The following is a 22,828-nucleotide window of genomic DNA, read 5'->3' as shown; positions in this document are numbered from 1 at the left end:
TTACTACATCTCAGCAATGTTATTAATTGTCTATTTCATGTATATTATGTTATCACCATATCACTTTCGCATATCCATCGACTTACTTACACCTCACTTTGCACCGGCTTGAACTGCCTACTTAATCTGTACCTTTGTAGCCTATTGTATTTTGTTCTCTTGCACTATGTTGATTGTGAAACTATATGTTGTCTTGTACGCTTACGCTTTTCTTGGCCAGGTCGCTGTTGTAAATGAGAACCTGTTCTCAACGGCCTACCTGGTTAAATAAAGGTTAAATAAAAAAAATAAAAAAATGACCAGAGATTCCAGGACCTACCAGACATGGCAGTTTGGATATTGGTCTATAGTGGTTGAGATAGTCTTTATCACCTCCCTTATGTAGGGGTACAACATGCGGCATTTTCTAAATACTGGGAACAATATCAGAGGAAATTGAAAGATTGAAAATACGAGTTATATTCAGTTCTGAGATAATATGGGCTGAGAGCCTAAGAAAATAGGTGTCCAAATTGTCCTCTCCAGTATAATTCCTGCGATCGATGGTAAGGAGAACATTTTTAACTACACTTGAGCAGACAGGATCGACGGTAAATGTATGCCTGCGATGAACAGTGAATACATTGTTATCAGTTAGAAGGCGATCCAATCCCCCATTCTCAAAAAGGTGACCGGCAGCTACAAAATGTTTATCGAAGGCTAAACTAATCTCTTTATGGTCAGACAATAGACAGTCATTGACCTTGATCTGGGTAGGAATTGAGGAGAATTTGTTATTTTTATTCGAATTTACAGCCTTCCAAAAATGTAATTGATTGTAGTGTAGCTATCCTGTTGTGTGATTCACAAAAACCAAACCATGATCTTTATGTTATCTAGACTACATTTTTTTGTTGATTCAGGTAGTCAATGCTAGTTTTGTTCACACGCAGATAGAAATGAATGCTACAGAATGTAATAAGAACATTTGTAGCAGTAAGATTGACTTGAGACTGAACTGACCTCATTCTCAGCTTATTAGATCAATGCTTCCCTTTAATTACCTCTTTTCAGTCTCTACAGCAGCTGGATTACAGGAAGAAGCCTCGAGCCTAGAGGCTTTAAATATTAATTTTACTCTAGAAAGTAACGTACATTAATCACAAACATTGTGATGTCATTTAAATAAAAAAATGTAATTCCTTTTTTCTGATTTCCCTTAGCTGTACAGTCTTTGAGGCTGTCACATAACTGAGGAGTTTGATCCCTGCAACAGCCAGTGTGTGTACAGTGTCAACAGTACGTTGAACCCTTACGTGCTCACTTATACTACAGTATATTGTGCTACATAACAACAGCAGTTAAGAGGAACCTTAGCTGAACCCATATGGAGAACATGCATCGCTACACTGACCTCAGTGGGACATCACAGTTGAGTATGGTCATGTGTGGTCTGTTACAGTTATAGTCGGGTACTTATGATGACACATAACCGTAATGTATTATGACACAATAATAATTTTGAAGTGCTGTAATGTGTGCAGGGTTTCAGTATGATTACCGTTAGCATTACTGCATAAATTGCACTTGCAAGCTCAGACATTTGTTCATTATCAATGTATTCTTTTAGGTAACTAGAGTATTTCTTGAAAAGTCTTGTAAATCCACAATGTCACCCAATGTTACAGTCACAGCAACAACCGCAGGAACAGTATCTCCGATGCTCTAATTGCATTTCATGCATCTTATCTGACCATCCTTTCTACTATGTATTTATATAACATATAGGGGTGGGAAAAAAAATCAATACAGCATAGTATTACGATATTTTCCGTGGTAATACTGTATAGATACACAGACGCCAAGTATCAGTTTGTCTGCTTGACAATCCCATTTTGCAGATCGCAGTAATATCGTATCGTGACATGAGTATCGTGATGATTTCCCAGCCCTAATAACATAATGCACATTCTAAGTACTCAATTATATTTTAAAGTATAATAGTGATATATAAGTAAGAAAAAATGAGAGTTGAGATGGATTTGTAAATCATGTTTCTTGTTTAAATCAGGCAGAAATGAAATAAATCAGCAATTTAAAAAAGAAAACACTGCAAAAGCTTGAGTGTGCTACAGGAATGAAGCAAATATTTGAGGTAAAAACAGTAAATTATGCATTCAGTTTTTTTTCCTCCTTTCCCATAACTTAACATTGTCTTGCAGTGCCCTTTTGCCCTCTTGCCTTGCGGGTATACTTCACCGCACCACACAATTATTATTTTTTTCAAATAGATAAAAAAAAGTTATTACTCAGTTCCCAAGTTTAGTAACATTCTTGTATATTTGGGGAAAAACCTGCAGACACTTGACAGATGTGGGTACAGACCTTCTTTCTTTTATTACATCCACAATCTGTAAGTGTCATAGGACTACTCCCTCACACTGCATTGTGGATAATTGCCTGAAACCAAAAATAGCACAGCAGGCTTGTTGCTAAGCTATGACTCAATGGTGCAAGACATAATCAGCAGCAAGCACCCAGCAGCATAGGCTGCTGTTGTCAACATGTAACTCAACTAGGACTTAGACACACCCTAAAATAAAAATAGAGAAAAAATAAGCAGGACTGCCAAAGTCATATGGAGCATTGTGAGGTAAATGTAAACAAACATTCCTAATATTTCCTGCTTACCCAGTTCGCAATCTACATCGACTTTATTCAAGTTTCCATTTCCACATCCTGGAGTAGACAGTGCTCTCCATCAGCATCCCTTAGCCTGCTCACATACACTTTACTATAGTGTGGACTATTAACCAAGTGACTGACAGCTCTGATTTTCTCTACTCTAAACCACGTTGAATTCCTCTGTGGGTAACTTGTCTAAACCATGTTAGCTTTCATTGTGAGATGTCTCTCCAGAGATGCTCTATAACGTTAGAATGGATCAGACTGTCTCTACAGTAGCTATCTGACCTGTCTATAAACACAACACGGCTACTCTCCCCACAGGCTGGAATACAGCTGGACTCTAATCCAATCTGCAGCTCACAGTCTACCAACCAAATCAATATGAAGGAATAACAAGAACAGAGCGTTATAGGCTTTGAGTTAAATTGAAGAGGGAAATGTGGTGATTTTGGGACATTTTTGGTGTCAGGAAAAGAGAACAGGGAATGGAGGTGTATTGAATGTTTATTTGACATTTAGGTGACGCGGAGAGTTATTGATGTAATGTAGCCTACTGCAGGCCTCTAATCAAGTCTTCACATATTGCTTAAGTCAGAGCTTTGTTAAAGAGGAACCTAAATTAAGAATTCCAATATGCTATTTCCATGGCCGTGGAAAAATTTTATTTTGTTGAACATGAGCTACTCTCTCCCAAACCAGAAGAGAGAAGTAAGTCTCAAATGTGTGATGTCATCAAGTATAAAGTCTGAGCTACTGCATAGACAATGAATGGGATACTGATTTTGTGAACCCACAGAATGTTTTTTTGATACCGAAATGAGCTTTATTATATTGTAGTGTTCTCAGTTCTGAAACAGAAAAGGTGCCCATATACTAAGAATATTCCCCTGTGTGATCTCAGTATGATCTATAATTTTTTTTCCCAATTTATTATCAATGGAGCAGTTTACACTATACTTCATGACATCATCAATTTTTGGATTTTGGAGAGAGTTGTTCATAATTACTTATATTTTTGGACTGTCTTAGAACATTGATATAACATGGAAAATGGATGTAGTTCCCCTTTAAAAAAAATCAATAACCTGTCTACTCATATTGATGAGCTTCAAAGCCACTAATCAATATTTTGATATTATTGTATCAATAACAGTGGGTTAAAACCCCTCAGCAGCTCTGCAGTTCGCCTCATCTTTATGGAGTGTTTATGCGTCTTTCGGCTCATTGTTTCTATTTTACAACTTCACTGTTTTAGTTAACTCTTACTGCTCTTATCAGTGTTGTTTCCGACCTCTGTCCTGCATCACCCTGTCAGGGTTCTAATTCACAATAATGACTGGCTGGCTCTACATTATCCCTTACATAATATGTTAATGTTTTGTTTACAGCTTGTTCTACTGTCCCCAAGTGGCCAAAAATACTGTACTGGTATTGGTACAGAAATACTCATAGTGCTTAGATTGCTACACTGCTGCCATGGTCACATTGTACGTATAGTATGCTGGCATTTTCAGTTTTACCTCACATAATAAATACAGCCAATGAGACAATTTTCCATGTATTGTTTTTTTAGTAAAATATACAAATTTGGATGTGATGTCACGTATTTGTTGAATTTCAGTTAAAGCTAAAACAAAACATATTATGCTATAGTAAAATATATTATCTATAAACCTGTAAACCTATCCATGTTATGAGCAGTGTTCCTGCGGTGGTATTCAACTGTTTTTGAGAAAAATGGTCTTACTCCGACCTTCTCTAATAAGTGCACACACACACAGTAATAGCATGCACAAAACACACACACACACACACACACACACACACACACACACACACACACACACAGACATGTACATGCAGGATCACTTATGTGCAGGGAAGGCAGGCAGTGTGTATCTCCTGGGGCTCCCTTAATCAGAACAGTGTGTGAGGGATGTGTTACAGAAGCGGTGAACAGTGTTAATTATTTAACCACACACACACACACACGCAAACACGCAACTCAGACTTCATTGTGAAATAGTACAGGAGAAAGACATACTTGTCTGCTCAGCTCCTTTCGCTGGTATTCGTCCACAGAAATGACAAGAGGTTTGGTTAGGCACAAAAAAGAATAGCAGTGGGGACACTCACACACAAACACACACAGACACTCACATGCAATCATTTTAGTACTAGCTAACATGCTCAGACAATGGGCTTCGGAATAAATTGCCACGCTTCGATGAAACATGGCAGGGATCACAACAGAGGTCTTGCTAGGAATAATGGCTGTTGACAGGCTTTCAGTTGAATGGGGAAGCAATACACAGTAGGTGGTGAATTCCAGTCATACACACGAGACAATAACATGCCTCGAGAACAATGGGATGAGCCCTATTACAGCTGTAGCTATCAAAGAAGGATTTCACACACATATTTGCAGCCAAAGACACAACGCATACACACATGCATGGTTCTCTAAGGAAATTACACAAGTCCTAAAAAATTTATTCATGTTTAAAAGTTTGGTGAATTATGTCCTTCAGAGTGCTCAAGTTTTTATGCCAGGTGTTGGTTTTCAACCTCACTAACTTTGATAACAGAGTTCCAATCTAATAATATAAAGAAAGACACAATGAACCCTTCTTCGTGACGTAATCTGATTACAGCTCTTTGTCCTTGATTAGTCTTTGTCTATCATCTAATAAGATATACAATCAGTGAGTATTCAACTAGTATTTGCCAAATTTAAATTTAACTTACATAACTTTCACCTACAGTATGTATGTTATCAGAGAAAATTACACATTCATCACATCTACCATCACTTACATATTGATGTGATGCGCCATCATGAAGATAATGATCCGTCATTGTGATCAATCTTGAACACTTCATTACTGTTCCTTTGGAGCACAACCTGTCCTGCTGTGATATGCTGATGATACAGCTGTATGGCTTTAAAGGAATAGTTCAACATTTTGGACTTTTTCAACTTTTTTTTGCTGTGAGTGAGATGAGATTATCGACCACCCTAGTGTTTGTGAGTTACGTGTGGAACTACAGCCAGGGGACGGTTAGCTTAGCTTAGCATAAAGGCTGGAAGCAACGCCCGCATCACTGTTGACGCAGCACCAAACCGCCTGTTCTCACGCTCCATTTTGCCCTCACTTGTGAACAATGCTCGTAGATACTTGAACTCCTTTGCTTGGGCCAGTAACTTACTCCCAACCTGGAGGCAGCAATTCACCGTTTTCTGGCAGAGAATCATGGCCTCAGACTTGGAGGTACTGACTCTCATCATCTGCATAGAGCAGAGACGCAATTCTGGGGTTCCCAAACTGAACAATCTCCTCTCTCGGGCTGGGCCTTGATATCCTGTCTTTAAAAATCACAAACCAAATCAGTGACAAGGACAGCCCTGTGGAGGCCAACACCCACTAAAATGCGGTTGACTTTGTACTGAGTATATGGACACAGCTCTCACTTCGGTTATACAAGGACCGCATGGCTCGTAGCAGCGACCTTGGTACCCCATATTCCCGCAGTACCTCTCATTGGATTCTACAGGGGAAAAGGTCATAAGCCTTTTCCCAGTCCACAAAACACATGTAGCATAGTTGGTCCACTGTTCCACAGCAAGAATGGAATCCGTATAGCTCCTTCTGGATAGGAAGTTTTACAATCAGTCAAAGCCTTTCCTTGGAAGCTGAGCAGTGTGATACCCCGAAAGTTGGAGCACACCCTCTGGTCCCCCTTTTTAAAAATGGAAGCCATCACCCCGCTCTGCCACTCCACAGACACTGTCCCCCACATGTCAGCCATGACAGCCCAACAATGTCCATAGCATCTCAGGGCGAATCTCATCCACCAATGGCACATAGAAGCTTTTTGACTACCTCAGCGATCTCTGCCAGGGATATAGATAAGTCCTCCCCCGAGTCTTCAAATTCTGTTCCTCAAAATGCTCTTTGAAATGTCAATGTGTCAGTACAATTTAGAATACAAATGATATTGAAGCATATGTGCATGTGCAAATGTTCCCCACAAGGAAGAAGATGAGTTCACTAAACAATAACATGATGACAAAGTTAAATGAATGAAAATGAGCTTTGTGATGTGATAGTGCAACGTTGATTTGACTGTATGTTTATTTATATATTTTTGATATCCATTGTGCTTTAATGCAAGCATTAATATAGACCCAAAAAAGCCTACAAATTCCTCCTCAATCCTTGTCACAATAGTATCCTGTCTGGCTGCACTGACCCTGATTGCTGCATCACTTGATTCTCCCTCTCAGGCTCCTGCTTACCCTGTTCCAGCATAAAATTTCACCAGGTGTACAAAAATTTATTTTGCCATTGTTTCTTTGTGTCTCTGCACTCGACTCCGACCTCATCCTTCTAATGAAAGGCACTGACACACTTAGCTTCCTGTTAACTCTGACCTTGAATCAGGTACCTGGGAAATCCCAAGGGCTGTCGGAGATAGAGGGAGAGTTTGGGGTTGTTGGGTATGAAGAAAATAGAGGTCCTACTGTAGTTTTTTTATTTTAGCGATGATTGGAAACCAGGAATAGTTTTATGCCTCTCATGCGTCCTTGTATTGCCTGGGAAACAATTCTGTAATTAGCGCCCCTCAATGGATGATATATCATAAAAATGTCTCTCGGCTAGAATATAGCACCTTGAGGACGTTTGAAAAAAACGTAATAGTGACCTGGGGGTCTTTTCATTTAATTACACAGCTCGCTAAATGTCTCTCATCCATCTGAATGACCTTGCTTAGTTGCTCTTCCAGTTCAAATATCATGCTGATGTAATGTAACTTTAAACGCGTTGTGCATGCACTGGAAGCAGCGGACCATGCCCTTCCTTGTCCACATGCTGTATTTTTAGACAGTGTATTTTTTTTAGGTTTTCCTCTGGAATCCCAATCCATTTTTAAGAATATGTTGTCAAATTGTAGAAAATGAAGCTGTTTCAGAGGAATATCATGGTTCTCAAAAATGTCTCTTTGGGCCTTGTCACAGTTTTTTGATATAAAACACAACATTGTAGTGTAGTGTTCCCACTACAATATTCCAGTGAAGAAAAACTCTGCAAGTGAGTTAGGTTAAATCCACAGCCTCCTTTAATCTGCTCTCTTCTCCCTCTTAGCTATAAATCTCTTTTGACTAATGTACGTGCATAATCGGGATCTACTATAACAATCACCTGTATTTACCTGAGTCGTGGCAGAAGCGGTCAGCTCTAGTATTTTGTACAGAAATGTAAAAGAACACGGATTGTTTCCCAGTATAGTGCTGTAATCTGGTCATGGAGAAAATCATGTTATGAGGATGCTTTCTTGAGTAGCATCAGTGCTCAGATAAAGGCTCTCATGTCAGTCTAAAAGAAGCAAAATGTTTAAACATATGTACGCCCTATGTTTGGTGTGTGTGTGTGTGTGTGTGTGTGTTTGCAACGTAGCAGCAGACAAACATCTCATGTCACTTCACTTTTAAGAATGATGTCCTTGTAGTGTAATGTGCAAACAATGCCTCTTTCACTTTGAACTGTCTAATTTTACACTGCAGATACAAATCTAACAAAGAAATCTTTTAAAATGATGTAATCTATATATCTGTCAGTACATTATTTTCCCAAAATTGTCCTTTCCCCTGAATGGTTAAAGAAAATGAGCTTTCACTTTCAAATCATCTCAAAATAATTGCATATAATCACAATCTGTCATTCTGTTTCTGCACTTCCTGCTCCTCCCCTCTGCCATGCCATGCTCTACCCTCTGCTGTGCAAATAATACCACTAGTCTGTGTGTGACAGGCCATAATTTTGGCACCAGCAGGCGCTAAAGTTGGCTCAGAGATACTACAGTTCTTTGAACTTTTCAGTTGATGGCTTGAAGAGCAGGTCTTAGCCCTGAAACTATGTGATGCAAGCGGTAAAAAGCGTCCTCAGCGCACTTCAGCTATTGTCATGTTTTAAGTGGGGAAATTATCTTATTATTATTATTATATTATTAGTGGAATTAAGGGCCAAGTTTAGGTTTTTGAATAGCTTAGACAAATAGACCTTAATCTTCATGCATATGTTGGGCATATTATGCCCAACATATTAAGATAATTTCCCCACTTAAAACAATAATCCTATTTTACAGAGCACACAGATTGGTTTCGGAAAAGGAGCCAAATAAGTTAATGAGCATCTGGATACATTAACTCCAGCACTAATGAAGAGAACAAGTAACCCTAAAAAAAGAGGCTGCAACAGGTGTTGGCATCAGTATTTTACCCCATTTAGGTCTGTCTAATGTATACAGTATTGCACTGACTGCCTCTACTGCCGATTCAACAAACTCAATCAGCCACTGGTGACTAGTGCCAGTAGTGTTGGACACACAGCAAAAACTACAGCCAGTGGTCTGCTACAGAAGCTCAGTGATGGCCCAGAGCCACCGGATGGATGAATGTCAGCTTGGTGTATCAGGGCCATTAGATACACAAGGTAATCAAGCAACAATTGCAACCAAGGCATTGATTAAAAACAGCCGTAAAGATAGAATGTGTGCAGACCTCTGTTTAATATACATAGTTGAGGCAAGTGCACATATTTGACTGTCTGTGTCTGTGTGTGAGTACATTATTGTCATTTTTAGGCGAGCAGAGAAGGCAATATTTAATGCTGTAGAGCAAACTATTTATTCTAACATCTCCTCACACACACATGCACGCACTCAAAACAACTTCACTCTAATAGCATGAATATTAGTTACTGTTTCTGCTTAGCGCTGCATAAATATAATAGACAAGAGCAGAGCATTACAGCATCTCCAGTCTCAGGGCCCCACAAAAATAAACTGCTGTTTACGACAGAATATCAGTCTGTTGAGAGAGATATTTATGCAAACTCTCCGTTTGTTCTTTCATATTAATAAATAACAATAACAATAATGAAAACAAAATCACAGCACGTTGCGCTCACCCTTGGCAATGCATAAACTCTGCATGTTTGTTTGTGTGCATAGTGTGCTCATAGGTGTGTCTGTTATTTTCTATTCTATGCTATTGTAACTCTAAAAGGATAATACCAGTAGCTGCTGCCTGGCCTGCTGCTGGTTCACTCCTGGTTTATAAGTTCAGTGTCGGTCAAATCTGCTCCTAAAAATCGCAGTGACAGAGAGGAGACAGTCTGTCGAGACACTCAGTTCGGTTAGGACGTCCTGGTGTGAAAAACATTACCCATGCAACACTAAGCAGATTATACTGTGCTCTGCCACTATGACAGGTTAATACGTTATTGCAAAACACTAAAATATAATCATATGTGGGCAAATACACACACACACACACACACACACACACACACACACACACACACACACACACACACACACACACACACACACACACACACACACACACACACACACACACACACACACACACACACACAGCCTTCCCTCTGGCTACATGGGCTGCTTAGGGTAATACATTACCCTCAAATAAATGCTCGATGGTGTTTTAAACCCCCAACGTCTCCTTCCAGGCAGCGCTGCGACCGTTGACTTCAAGGCACCTAACCCTAACCTTAACCCTAACCATAACCATAACCATAACCATTGCCTAATCCTAGTGCCTTCCAGGCAGCACTGAATGGAAGGAGACGTTGGGGGCTTAAAACACCGATAAACCAAATAAATCTAATTCCTTCTCCTCTTCCTGAATTAGATAAGACACCTTTAAATTATATTTGCTCCCTGACACTTGACAATGATATACTTTTTCCCCACTTTGCTTTCTTTTCCCAAGCAACAGCATAGTACATGTAACTTTGGCCATTGTTTGGGGGCCTGGTTAGCTTAGTTAGTTTGGGTTGACTGTTGAAAATGTGTCTTTAAACATATCCATGTTTAAGCTGCCAAATTTACACACACATATATATATATATATACTGTAACAAAAAAATGTGCGAGCCGTAAGGCCATGTACACGTTTGGAGACGTATCGTCCTTACTGTATTACTATAATCTGTACACACAGCAAAGTAGGCTATGAAAAGTATAAAGTAGCTCTGATGGGTGTGATGATATCTGGAGATGTTTAGCTTCACAGCAAAGTGGATCAAGTTGAGATCAAATGCTGTATTTTACATAATTAATTGCACTAAATGTTATTGGTTGCATGATTTTGTACCTTTTCATATTTCAGAGGAAACATTTCGTCTCACTGTATGAATGTGACAGGGCTGTTGCACAAAGAGCACATCTCTGTTTTTCTTCTTTTAACCAGTAGTTCACATTCAAAACTGGAGTCAACACTCCTTCGTTTTTTTCCAATTTTGGCGCCAGTCAACTCAGAAAAAAACTTGAAGGGCAAACAGAGAGTGCAGAAGTCTGCAAAGGCCATGCCCTATCTCGCAATGTTACCGAAAGAGTAAACATAATTAGTGTATCTGCCCTGTAATTCAGATTTGCTCCAAAATGTAATGGGTTCTTATTTGGTCCATGCTACACCCAGTTTTTCTGCATAATCCTGATGATAAGCAAACAAACAAACAAACAAACCAAAAACATAACCTCCTTGGCGAAGGTAACGACATTCTTGGCACCCTGCCAGTCATGTTATTCACTTTTTATCTTTCCCTTGCTTTTGCTTTCCGCTGCCTCTCGCTCTGTCTCCACTCTTGCTGTCTTTTTCCCTGTGCCCTTTCTCTGTCTGTTTATTCTCTCCTCCCATTTGCTTAGCTGTCTTTGTCCTTCTCTGTTCTCCACCACTCTTACTCTCTGTCTGTCCAGCTGATGTACACTGCCTTAGGGTGCATGGGCAGGTCTCTGTTTTAAACATCACTTTGAATGGCAGTGCCAGTCACAAGCCAAGACAGCGACTCTGACTCGGAGATTAATAGATCCTGCTGTGCGTCACTTTGCATATTCAAAGCGGAGTGTGTCAAGCAAACATGGTATTTACAAGAAGTCACAAGAGTCTCAGGGGAGTCAGATGTTACTATGCATCTGATGCACTGATGAAATCATCACAAAACTGTGGCATACAGCAAAATTGGGAAATTATACCCAGCTTCACACAAAAACGTGCACAGACACACACAAAATAAATAAATAAACTTTATGTTCCTCTCTCCCTGCAGCAACTGGTTAGTGCAGTGTGAAAATCAGTTTACAGAAACTTACGACAGATGTGAATTCCTGCACAGTGAACATTTTGTCTTCTTTTATTTTTGTCTTGATGTTTTTATCTGCTTGCGTTTAGGTAGGAAAACCTGTGCAATATTAAAAAAGTCTACACCGTGCCAAAAAAAAGATTTATTTAGGAAAACAAGGGGTACAGTACAGCCTTAATCTTAATTTCCCTTGGTCATCTTATCTGACACACACATGGTCCATGCAGGAGCAACAGTGGACATGCATGTAAACATGAAGAAGGTGGGCAAGATGGTAGAGATGGAAAGAGACAGCATGAGGAAAGTGATTAGTGGGAGTAAACAGGAAAAAAGAGTAGATGCAGAAAGAAAGGAGAGGAAAATGTAAGTGGAGAACAAATGAAGAACAAAATGCATCCTTTGTGAGGATAGATGTTCTTGATGAACTGTATAGATGGTTGAAGGAAATATTTTAAAGTTCAAAGCTGATGATTTCTTGGGTGTTAGTGCTAATGGTCATTACTCAATAGGCAGTGTGTGTAAAAGTACGGGTCTTCAGTTACTATGGCGACAGGGCTATTACAGACTGACATTTCACAATACCACAGTGTTGGGCAAGTTACTTCCAAAATGTAATACATTATAGATTACTAGTTACTGTCATTTGAGAGTAATTAGTTATATTACAATATTACTGTCTCTGAATTGTAATGCGTTACACTACTTTTGCATTACTTTTGAGTTAATTTCACCAAAATAACAGCGGAAGTTTGACTTGGCAGCTAGCTTGTGAATTTCACCACCGGATCAATAAAGTCTCCTCTTTATCCACTTTAATACATCATAGATTATTCATAATATTTTGTATAATTATTATGAATATGCAAAGTAACTACAGCTATAAAAATAGATAAGTAAAACGTACAATAGGCAAGTAGGAGAAAATGAAAATACTCAATTAAAAGTACCTTACATTGTATTGAAGTACGGCATTGTTGTAAAATGTTTGATTAAAGTACTCGAATAAGAAATTCATGTTGTTTAGTTTAAAACAGTCTAAAGGAAATGGTCAATTATAGTGTGATTACAACTTACTATTTACATTATTTACAGTACTTGATTTACAGCTGATATGTGAAAAGGTACACAACCTTATTTGTTTAACAGTAATTTAGTTTTACTGTGAACCGTCACAGGAAGTGCTTTTATTTTGCTTACTGAGATGAACCATGGATGTAGGGTCCTGACACACCGACCCGATTATCGGCCGTTGGACAGTCTGGCGAAGTCAGTGACTCGAGTCTGTTCAGTGTGTTCCATGCCGTCGTCCGTCGGAGGAGCTGTCGGCCTGTATTTTGGTCGACCCGACATGCTCAGTCGGAGACAGGGCAGTCGGGACTCACCCGGAAATGGCGAGCGGATGAGCCTCTCAAAATCTGACGAAAATCTTTTAAACTGACCTTTGTCGATCTGAAATGAAGACAGATTCAGCAACTGTATGCCCTATTTCTTGCTTAAAATGTTTTCAGAAACACGTTTCGGTGAACTATTTTAGTACAATATGAGATCGTATTCTGAACAAGCCGCCATGACAGTCTGGCTGTGAATTTCCGGAGAAAAAAGACCCACGTGACGCGTTTGTCCTATCAGCTGCCGGTTTTCATTTTCTGGAAAACAATACAGAGAAGCGCCGCCTGCTGCTATGGAGACGTATTACGTTTCGCGCACGCGCAGAGCATACGCTCAACTCGGCATCGCCTCAGTACGACGTACCATCAACTGTTGGGACACAGATGTTGTCCATAGTCCGTACCGTCTCTGGTTCTGGCTCTGACCACGGGAACAGTGACGGGACAGCTCGCTTCAACGCAGCGTAATAACTCCTGAAAATAATGTCCATCTCGCAAATGTATCTGTCTCTGCAGTCATCTCAACCATCGAATACAGCGACAGGAAATAACACTCACAGCTTCTTTTTTTTCCTGTGAAGAAATGTTTCGCGGTGTTGGTGAATTCTTAAAAAATCAACACCACTAAATGTTGCGTTAAAATGCATTGTAACTCGCGATACTGAGATTGTAACGGGTATAATATTACCGAAATTGAATTAGTAATGCGTTATATTACTGGGTTCCAGCAAAAAAGAATACATTTCTATAATTGCGTTACTTTTGTAACGCGTTACTCCCAACACTGCAGTACCGTCACCTTTTCTGTTTTTTGAGTGGGTGGTTTACACTTAAAAGTTCTAACCGTTGCTTGAACAAACCTTTCCCTGCTCACTCACTGTATGCTAATCTCTAAGCTTAGTGCAGTCAGGCAGAATTGCAGAGATGCATAATAAGATACAACACATTGGAAAGTGAGGAATTTATGAATGAGAATCTCTCCTCTCAAGTCCTGTTGTGATCAACTCTAAGTCACGACCTTGCTGAGATGACTTGTTCTTAATTTTTTTTTCTCCATTTCATCATTTTCCAAAAGGACCATGTCAACGTTTGTAGCTTTTTAGTCTCGGATTTAACATTATACAGCTAAACTTGGCTGTTTCCATAAGGAGCGTGTAGGCTTTGGACCATAAAGTTTGTAATGAGAAGGCCCCTCGGCTTCTTTGAAATGTACTGCATATTGTACGTTATACTTACAGACAAAATGCAAATTGTAAGCTTAGTCTGAGCAGCGTGCCGTCTGCCTTTATATTTAGTGTGAAATATATGCAGCATGTTGCAGGCCATATAGACAGACAGGCCAGTTGTGCAAGGCTTAAAGCGAAATTCACAACATTTTTGTAGCTTTAGCCATCATTCCTACCAGTTTTATTCCTGAGATCTGGGAACACAGCAACAGCTGGATAAGAAAATCCCCAGTTTCACCATATTGTCTTACATATTTAGAAGTTCAAAATATGTTATTCATACAATTATTGCATTTTCATTGCAATGATTGAATTTCATGGACATTTCAGATGTGTTCACCACTTTCCCTTCAAGCTAATTTCATCTTTGTTCATTGGAAATAACTGGAATTAACCAGGGTTTGTTTACAACCTGTCTGGTTGTAAACGGATGTTCTGAGTGCTCATCAGTGTCTAGTGATGTAATCCTGTCTTCAGATCCCAGCAATGAAGTTGTTGAGTAAGATGTAACGGTATGGCCACAACTATAGAAATGAGGCCCATCTTGGAACCCCACACACACACACACACACACACACACACACACACACACACACACACACTGTTTATCATATTAACTTATATAGTTATTGGCACTTTTCCTAAAATATGTGCATGGAAATCCAAAAGACACACATGATAATGAAGCTGCTATGAATGAGGTACAAGAAGGGAAGGACAAACAGCTTTTCTTCTGCTGCTGCCTCACCCTCTTCCTGTTCTTCTTCTCCGCCTCCCTCACCTCCCTTCTACTCCTTAGAATGAGCTTTAGTTTTTTTTTTTTTTTTTTTACAATCACTCACTGGGATGAGGGCAGCTGACCAACGGCTTGTGCATGCGCATGCTCGCGCCTGGAGCCCGTGCGCTGGTGATGTTGGTGTCTGCGTGGGAACCCATCTGTGCGTGAGTGTGATGTGTGAGCATGTCAGGGTGTAGCTGCGAGGGAGGAGAGCAGAGTGTGGTGCCGAGGGGGAGGGAAGGAGACACGGGTGGAGGAAGGGAGGAATGGGTGGTGACTGTTTAACATGATCATTGAGCAGCCATATTCCCTTCCCCCAGTCTCAATCCATCCACTCCACTTCTCCCCTCTCCTCTTTATCTCGACCACAGTGGATCTATCATGACTCCCCCTCCCAGTTGTGCATTCTAAAGGTAATTAAGCTGATATGTGAGTACACTTTAAACGCCCAGAAAAAAAAGAAGTGGATTTGCTGCTTCTGTAATTGCATTCACTCTTAGGTGGTTCTGCCAGTGTTTAAACCTACCCTCTTCCTCCCCCCTCTCTCTCTATTTCACATAGGTTCTCTCTACACCTTTCTTTATCTTTTCTCATCACTTATCTGTCTTTGAAATTTGCTTTTTTCCATCCTACTTCTGCTTGTCCTTCAACTCTCTCTCTCTCTCTCTCTCTCTCTCTCTCTCTCTCTCTCTCTCTCTCGCACTCTCTCTCGCTCTCTCTCCTCGTTGTCTCCCTCCTGCTGTAATGACTAAAGTGCTGGTAGAGCAGCAAGCAAGCAGACAAGAAACACACAGTCACTCATAGTCATGCTCCATGGGGGACTGTGTGTGTGTGTGTGTGTGTGTGTGTGTGTGTGTGTGTGTGTGTGTGTGTGTGTGTGTGTGCGCATGCAGGAGTATGACTGATCTCCCATGGGGGCCAAGGTTGTTCCAAGGGTCACCGAAGTCGCCATGGGAACACAAGCCCTGCCTTGTCTTTTATTGTTGTAGGCCCTCTAAAAGCATAGTATGTGTTCGTGTGTGAATATAAGTATATGATATATACATGATATCTATAATAAATTTAGTCCCAGTTGGCTTTCCCAATACTACCTTTAAGTAATGCTGTCTTAAGCTACATGAGGTGATATGGAGTGTTTAAAATCAGTCAATGTGATGCTAAAACAAAGGCAGCATGGGCATGCCTTAGAAAAATAACAGCACTGACATCATAACATAATTCATTGTAGCTCAGTGAACAGCCACACAGCAGAGGACTCCCAGGTATATCTGAGTAACTGTGGAAACTTCAGCCCTCTTTGCCCCCGGGAAATTAAAGGAAAAACCTGCCTAAAGCATCTTAGAAGGATGTTGGAGCACCACAAGCCTCCAGAGCCTCTCTGTAACTGTACTGGAGGGATGAACACCATTCTGCCTAAATATATTTCCTCATTTGGTGTTTTGCTGATGGTGGTGGAAAGTATTGAGTAATGGTGACTGTGAAAGCCATTGCATATGGTTTCCATCATTTTCATAAGTTCAGTGACCCTCCATGCCCTGTATGGAAGCATCTGCATTGTTTTGCTGCACTCATTTATTCAGGTTTCTTCAGTGGATTTGTCACACATCTGTATGTAATGACAGTGATTTGTTGATCTGGTAAGATTCAGTGAAAGAGGAAGATGTGAAGCATTTAGGGAGATAAGATAAACAGACACGAGAAACAACATGTGAGAATCAATATCTCCAAATCACATCTGCTGAAACATAAGCACAGTAGAGCCTGAACTGGGGTTGAACTCTGGAATGAAACAGCACAATGGAGTTTTGAGACTCTAAAATGTAGGGATGCTGTATTACATTGTGATGATATTTTCAAAGAAGGCATTTTACAATCTGGGCAGTATGAAATAGTGTGTTTAGTAAAAGACATCTCAGCAAATTTCCCCCAATACTTTTAAGGTCCATGCTTTCACTATAACACCAAAAACCTCTGCTACTGAGGAGGATGGTTTATGTCATGACTATTCCCAGTCAGACATAAGACACATGAACTACAGAGGTCAGGAGTTAACATCCCGTGGGTTGTGCAAATTCTTTTTTTTTGGCCCAATTTCCTGCTCCCCGTGTTCCATCCCTGTGCTGTTTTTAGAGATAGCAAATATTAAATTCTATCAGATCTAAATACTGTAGAAGCTGTAATTTCATCTTCCCAACCACACTTGTGGGTTTACATTTGAGCTGGTTAGTCATTACTTAATCTACCACAGTCTTTCAAAAACACCCAGTAGGTGGTGGGTTACATCCTGTGTGTTCCCTTGACTGAATGTTTTTTTAGTCACTTTAACTGCATTCAGTACAATGTTTTTGTGTTACGCGGCCTTAATGCTGCTTGAGATGCATTTCCACCCTGCCTAAAAATATCTGGAGCGAACAGTTTGGATGTGACCATGGCTAACAGTTGGTGACAGTAGCTGTGGCTCACAAGCCATGCTGTTTTGTCAGCATGTGACAAACCTGGCCAGCCAGCAAGCCTGTCATACAAAGCACTGAACCTCTCCCTCATCTTTACCCTCTCTTTCTCATCTATCTCTCTGCCTGTTTGTATATCTATATCTGTTATATATCCACTACTCTATAATGATTTAACTTCAGCTTCTAGAAACACACTCGTGTGTAGGCTACATTGTACTTGGATAGATGGACTATAATGAATAATAAATGTTCTGGGTGAAATCATATGAAAACCCTCACATCCTGCTGTAAAACAAGTGTGGTGCTGTCCATGGTGCTGAAACAAGAAACTCATGTAGCAATTTGCTTCTCAGTCCAAGCATCTATCCATCCCTCTATATATCTATCTATCTATCTATCTATCTATCTATCTATCTATCTATCTATCTATCTTCTAACAAGGAGAACAGCCAACTTCTCAAGTGCATGCATGACTCAACAAGCAGATGTATCCGTAAAACCAATGTAAAAATCCAACATAAGCATGAGTGAAATAGAGCAGAGGAGAAAACCTTGTTTCTTACAGTAAAGTGAATATTCTTACTTTCAGAGATAAGAGGAATCTCCGGGTCACATCTAGGGTAGTGGTGGCTCCTTGGAGCTCAGGTATCGACCTCTGCTGGTTGTAGTTTGTCTCGACCTCAGTCACTGAATAATGAGACCAATAGCAAAAAAGAAAAAAAGCGCCCAATCTCGGCTAAGTAATCAGCAAAACAGTGAAGTGCCAGCTATCGAAGTAGAGATGGAGCTCGACTTGAGTCCAAATAAACCCCGCTGGGCCTGATCCTCTTTAGTTGTTAATTTAAAAAAAAAAGACAAAATAGCATATGCCTTCTTTGCAAAATATTCTTCTATTCTTTGCTGACTACTTTTACAGACACATTCTTGTCATTAGCATGAAAAAACATGTTCTGTCCAATTCCAGACCTGCAGAAAGACAACTGAAAATACTCCAAAGACGAAAAAAAGCTCCAATAATAATAATAATAATAATAATAATAATAATAATAATAATAATAATATCTCTGGAAAGATGTGTCAGCCACACACTCAAACCCAGTTCCATCGACCGCTTGTCTGGAGTTGTTTGAACAGTAAAGACTGCTTTACGAACGCTGCCCGCAAAATAACACACTCCTACGCAAACATCATCATCAGCCTCAGCAGCATGTGTGTTGGAGGAGGAGACGGGGTAATGGAAAATCTCGACATCTCCATTTCAACAATCAGTTTTCCACCGTCCGAGGAGGTCGAGGTCAGATATTGTTGTGGTGCTGCTCCGGGTTCCGCGGCCAATCGACGCGGGGTTTTTCCCCTCCCCCTTCCCTTTCTATCCTCTCTATCTATCAATTAATCTATCTCCTCTCTTCCTCCAGTGGGTTTCTCTCTCGGCGCCCCATGTTTGGCGTAAAGCAAGCCGGTCAGTCGCTCTCTGGCTACAAAGTGTTTGCCGCTGGCTGGTTCCAGGGAATATAGGCTACAGCTGTATATTTGATGCACGGTGGCTGCTGGATTTCCGTAGGTTATATTTGCTAAATCCTGCAGAGCGACGTCCGGGGCTGAGCGGAGACGAGTCAAATGCGCTTTGAATTCAGAGGTGGCTCGTGCCTGCAGACCCAGTGAGTGAATGCAGCCCGGAGTGTGCAGCCTGAGAGATGGCGCTTTAGTCACAGGCTTAGATTGGCTGTGGGTGCTGTAGAGAGAGAGAGAGGAGACACGTGTGTGTGTGTGTGTGTGTGTGTGTGTGTGTGTGTGTGTGTGTGGGGTGGGGAGACAAGATGCTGGATTAACTTCCTTTTGACTTCCAAGAAAAAGTCAGTGAGCTGTGTGCGTTTGGTGGGACTTAAATGCATGCAAGGGTGCTGGATATTTAGTGGATGGATGTAGCTGGACATTTTCATTACACCAACAACTAATTTCTTAAGAGCTCTAAGCCATACAGTCTTACACAAACACATTTACACTGCATGTACAATGACTTTTGTCAAAAAGTCACCATGACAAGTCTGGAGAAATAATTGCAAAAGGGATGACGTTGCAAGAGGGAGCGCGTGTCCTCAGACAAATTCTGCAAACCAGCAACCACACCAGGCCTACAGCCTAAATCTGAGAGTTCACTGTGTTCTAACAGTACACTGGAAACCAGAGGCTGGTGCAGCATTTAGAGAGGATTCATGAAGCTTACAAACTTACATTTGCAGCAGTTCATCGCCCAAGCTATATGCAAATGTGACAGCCAACTCTATGAAGATAATTAAAATATTACACCTGTCCTCTGCCCAAGGTTCAGCCAAGGTGGAAAAACAAACTGTCCTTCTGTCTGGAACAAAATGTTCGTTAAATCCATTAGGATGACGGACACAACTGTCCCTGGAAGGATCATTTCTCTCTTTTAGTACCTCCCTCTGTCTTTTGTCCTTTCACTCTGTCTCTGTTTCAGGACATATAAGGAATCCATTCATGGCTGTAAGAGTGTTTCCTCTTAACTCCCTTTCATGTGATCCATGTGCCTTTCTTTGTGCCATAGTATTTCCCTCTTATCAACCTCTGAACATGAACTGTTTCCCCACTTTTTCTTTCTCCATCCCTCTCTCATTTCTCCTCTCTAACTATTCACTCATCGTCTCTTTTAATGACCCAATCCCAACCCAACCCCGGCAACCTCTCGCCTCTCCCATTCAGATCAGGCGAGGGGCAGTTTGAGGCAACATTAAGAGTAGCAGTGTGAGTTTTTATTGCATTAATTATTCAAACTCACAGAAGTGGAGATTAGTGCACTTTGAGTGTGTGGTGTTGAAATATTTATATTAGGAGAGAATGAGATGGTTGGATTTGTCATGTTGAGGTGAATTCTCCTTTCTCTCTCTCTCTCTCTCTCTCTCTCTCTCTCTCTCTCTCTCTCTCTCTCTCTCTCTCTCGTTAGGTGTGTCAGAGTGGCTAAGAGGCAGCTCATCTCATAATTCAAATAAGAGTCAATAGCTAAATTTAAATTACGCTTTTGTGTAATATCAATGAACAGGGGTGTAAACAATAGCATCAACCACTGCAATTGATCACAATCTTTTTGTCAAAGCTGGTTTACCAAACAGGCAAAGTGGGCCCCAGACACCTAGGGGCTGTGATGTCCCAGGTTAACTATACATCAATGTCTATGTGTTTTTGTAGTTTGCAAAGTGTGGCTATGCAACTTCAGAAAAAAGTAATAACAAGTTGAACTCATGAGCAATAAAACACACCCTTGCTCAGTTTAATACACTTAGGTTTTTTTTGTTACAGCCTTACTTGGTCTGTAGATTAAGGTGACGAACATATGTTAGCAAACTTTAAGCAGATATTACTGTTCAACCTGCTGACTTTATGACTCTACTACTTGTGGTTCTGTTACATTACATTTGAGCACTTATCTTTTTTCTGTAATTGCCACGTGTGGCCACAATGGCTGCTTTTCAGCAAACGTTACATAGGCTTCAACTAAGACAGATTCAGTATTATTACCCAACAGTGTGGCTCTGTGCTGTATACAGTATGGGTCCTGTGCAAAAATCCAGTTTTAAGAAGGGCTCTTGTACGGTGGCCGACAGGGGCAAACGCCCTGCAGCTTAAGAAAACACACGCAAATAGACAAAACACAAGCAAATTAAGAAAACAACTTCATTAATTTGACAACAAATGTGCAGCATTCAGCAGACGCGCTGCAAATACACACAACACAACCAAATACATAAACGCGCTGCAAATAAAAAACGATGCAAAAAGAAAAGCACGCAAACCCCGAAAAAAGAAGCGATGCAAAAAGAAAAACAACTTCATTAATTTGACAACACATGTGCAGTATTCAGCAAACGCGCTGCAAATATCACAACACAACCAAATACATAAACGCACTGCAAATATCACAACACAACCAAATACATAAACGTGCTGCAAATATGAAACGATGCAAAAAGAAAAGCACACAAACCCAGAAAACAAATGCAACAAAAAAACGCTGCATCCAGATTACACAACGGAAGTTCTCCAGGCCTCTAGAGGGAGCAGCTAGTGGAACAGCTGGATTTTCGACCCCACGGTGAGAGAGGGAGGGAGGGAGAGAGAGAGAGAGAGAGAGAGAGAGAGAGAGAGAGAGAGAGCCGGGACACGTTCAATCTCAGAACGGTGTAAATATTAAATCTATGTTTGAGATCTGTTTTCTCTCGTTTGGTGGGTGTGTCTCGGCTCAGGTCACAGGTGATACTCAATCAGCAGAGACGTCTGTAAACTTGTGGTGATAAAACATTTAAAACTGCATCAGCGTTTAACGTTGACGTTTGTTTAAGCCACATGAGAGGGTTTAATTTCGAGGTCTGAAATTACTGAAGTGTAGGCCTCCTTAAGTGTAATATTGTGATTATACAACAACGGTTACCAACAAAATAAGTGATCAATCTGTATTCATATTGTGGAGCAATTCGCTCTTGAAATACAAAAAACAGACAGGATGTATAGTCCCTCCCTGTTAGTAAACTAGCCAATTTACCGTGGGATTTATCAAACTGAATAAATCCCGCCCGCACATATAAACACAAAACTGCTTTGCTAACTCCAACGTGTTGTAAGTAAGACATCTGCTGAAAACGTTATTGTATTCATTAGCATGATTGCCGTACTGTTTAGTTCACAAACATCAAACACACCAAAGTACAAACACATAGCGGACCAGACGCAAGCTTTTATTTTGAAAAGCCGAAGCTCGGGGACAGCACCAGCCAGGAGGGCATGAGACGGGAGCATATACTGTATATTAATAATATATTATGTTATTATTAATAATAATAATAATATGAATTTAATATCGGTTAATAACAGTCGAAAATCCAGCTGTTCCACTAGCTGCTCCCTCTAGAGGTCTGGAGAACTTCCGTTGTGTAATCTGGATGCAGCGTTTTTTTTATTGCATTTGTTTTCTGGGTTTGTGTGCTTTTCTTTTTGCATCATTTCATATTTGCAGTGCGTTTATCTATTTGGTTGTGTTGTTGTATTTGCAGTGCGTTTATGTATTTGGTTGTGTTGTGTACGGTGGCCCTGAAGTGCAAATCACCACAGCAATTAGAGAAACGCAACAACAAATCAT

At 40.4% G+C, this 22,828-nt stretch overlaps 1 protein-coding gene and 1 pseudogene across 2 annotated transcripts in view; one reads left to right on the top strand and one right to left on the bottom strand.

Moving 5' to 3' along the window:
• Positions 1–19,388, bottom strand: part of fam163ba (family with sequence similarity 163 member B, genome duplicate a) — a 30,578-nt gene extending 11,190 nt beyond the window's left edge. The window contains exon 1 of one of the 2 annotated variants that reach the window (XM_031278001.2): positions 18,263–19,388. The gene's annotated coding sequence lies outside the window, so the exon portion shown is untranslated. Of the gene's footprint in view, positions 1–4,711; positions 5,127–18,262 lie in introns of those variants that run through there. The other variant, XM_035996538.1, reaches the window with a different exon arrangement.
• LOC116034930 overlaps positions 1–22,828 on the top strand; it is a 40,128-nt pseudogene that overhangs the window by 2,671 nt on the left and 14,629 nt on the right.

Source organism: Sander lucioperca, chromosome 1 (genome assembly GCF_008315115.2).
Source record: "Sander lucioperca isolate FBNREF2018 chromosome 1, SLUC_FBN_1.2, whole genome shotgun sequence".
Classification (NCBI taxonomy): domain Eukaryota; kingdom Metazoa; phylum Chordata; class Actinopteri; order Perciformes; family Percidae; genus Sander; species Sander lucioperca.
This window is presented reverse-complemented; position numbering and strand designations above follow the sequence as displayed.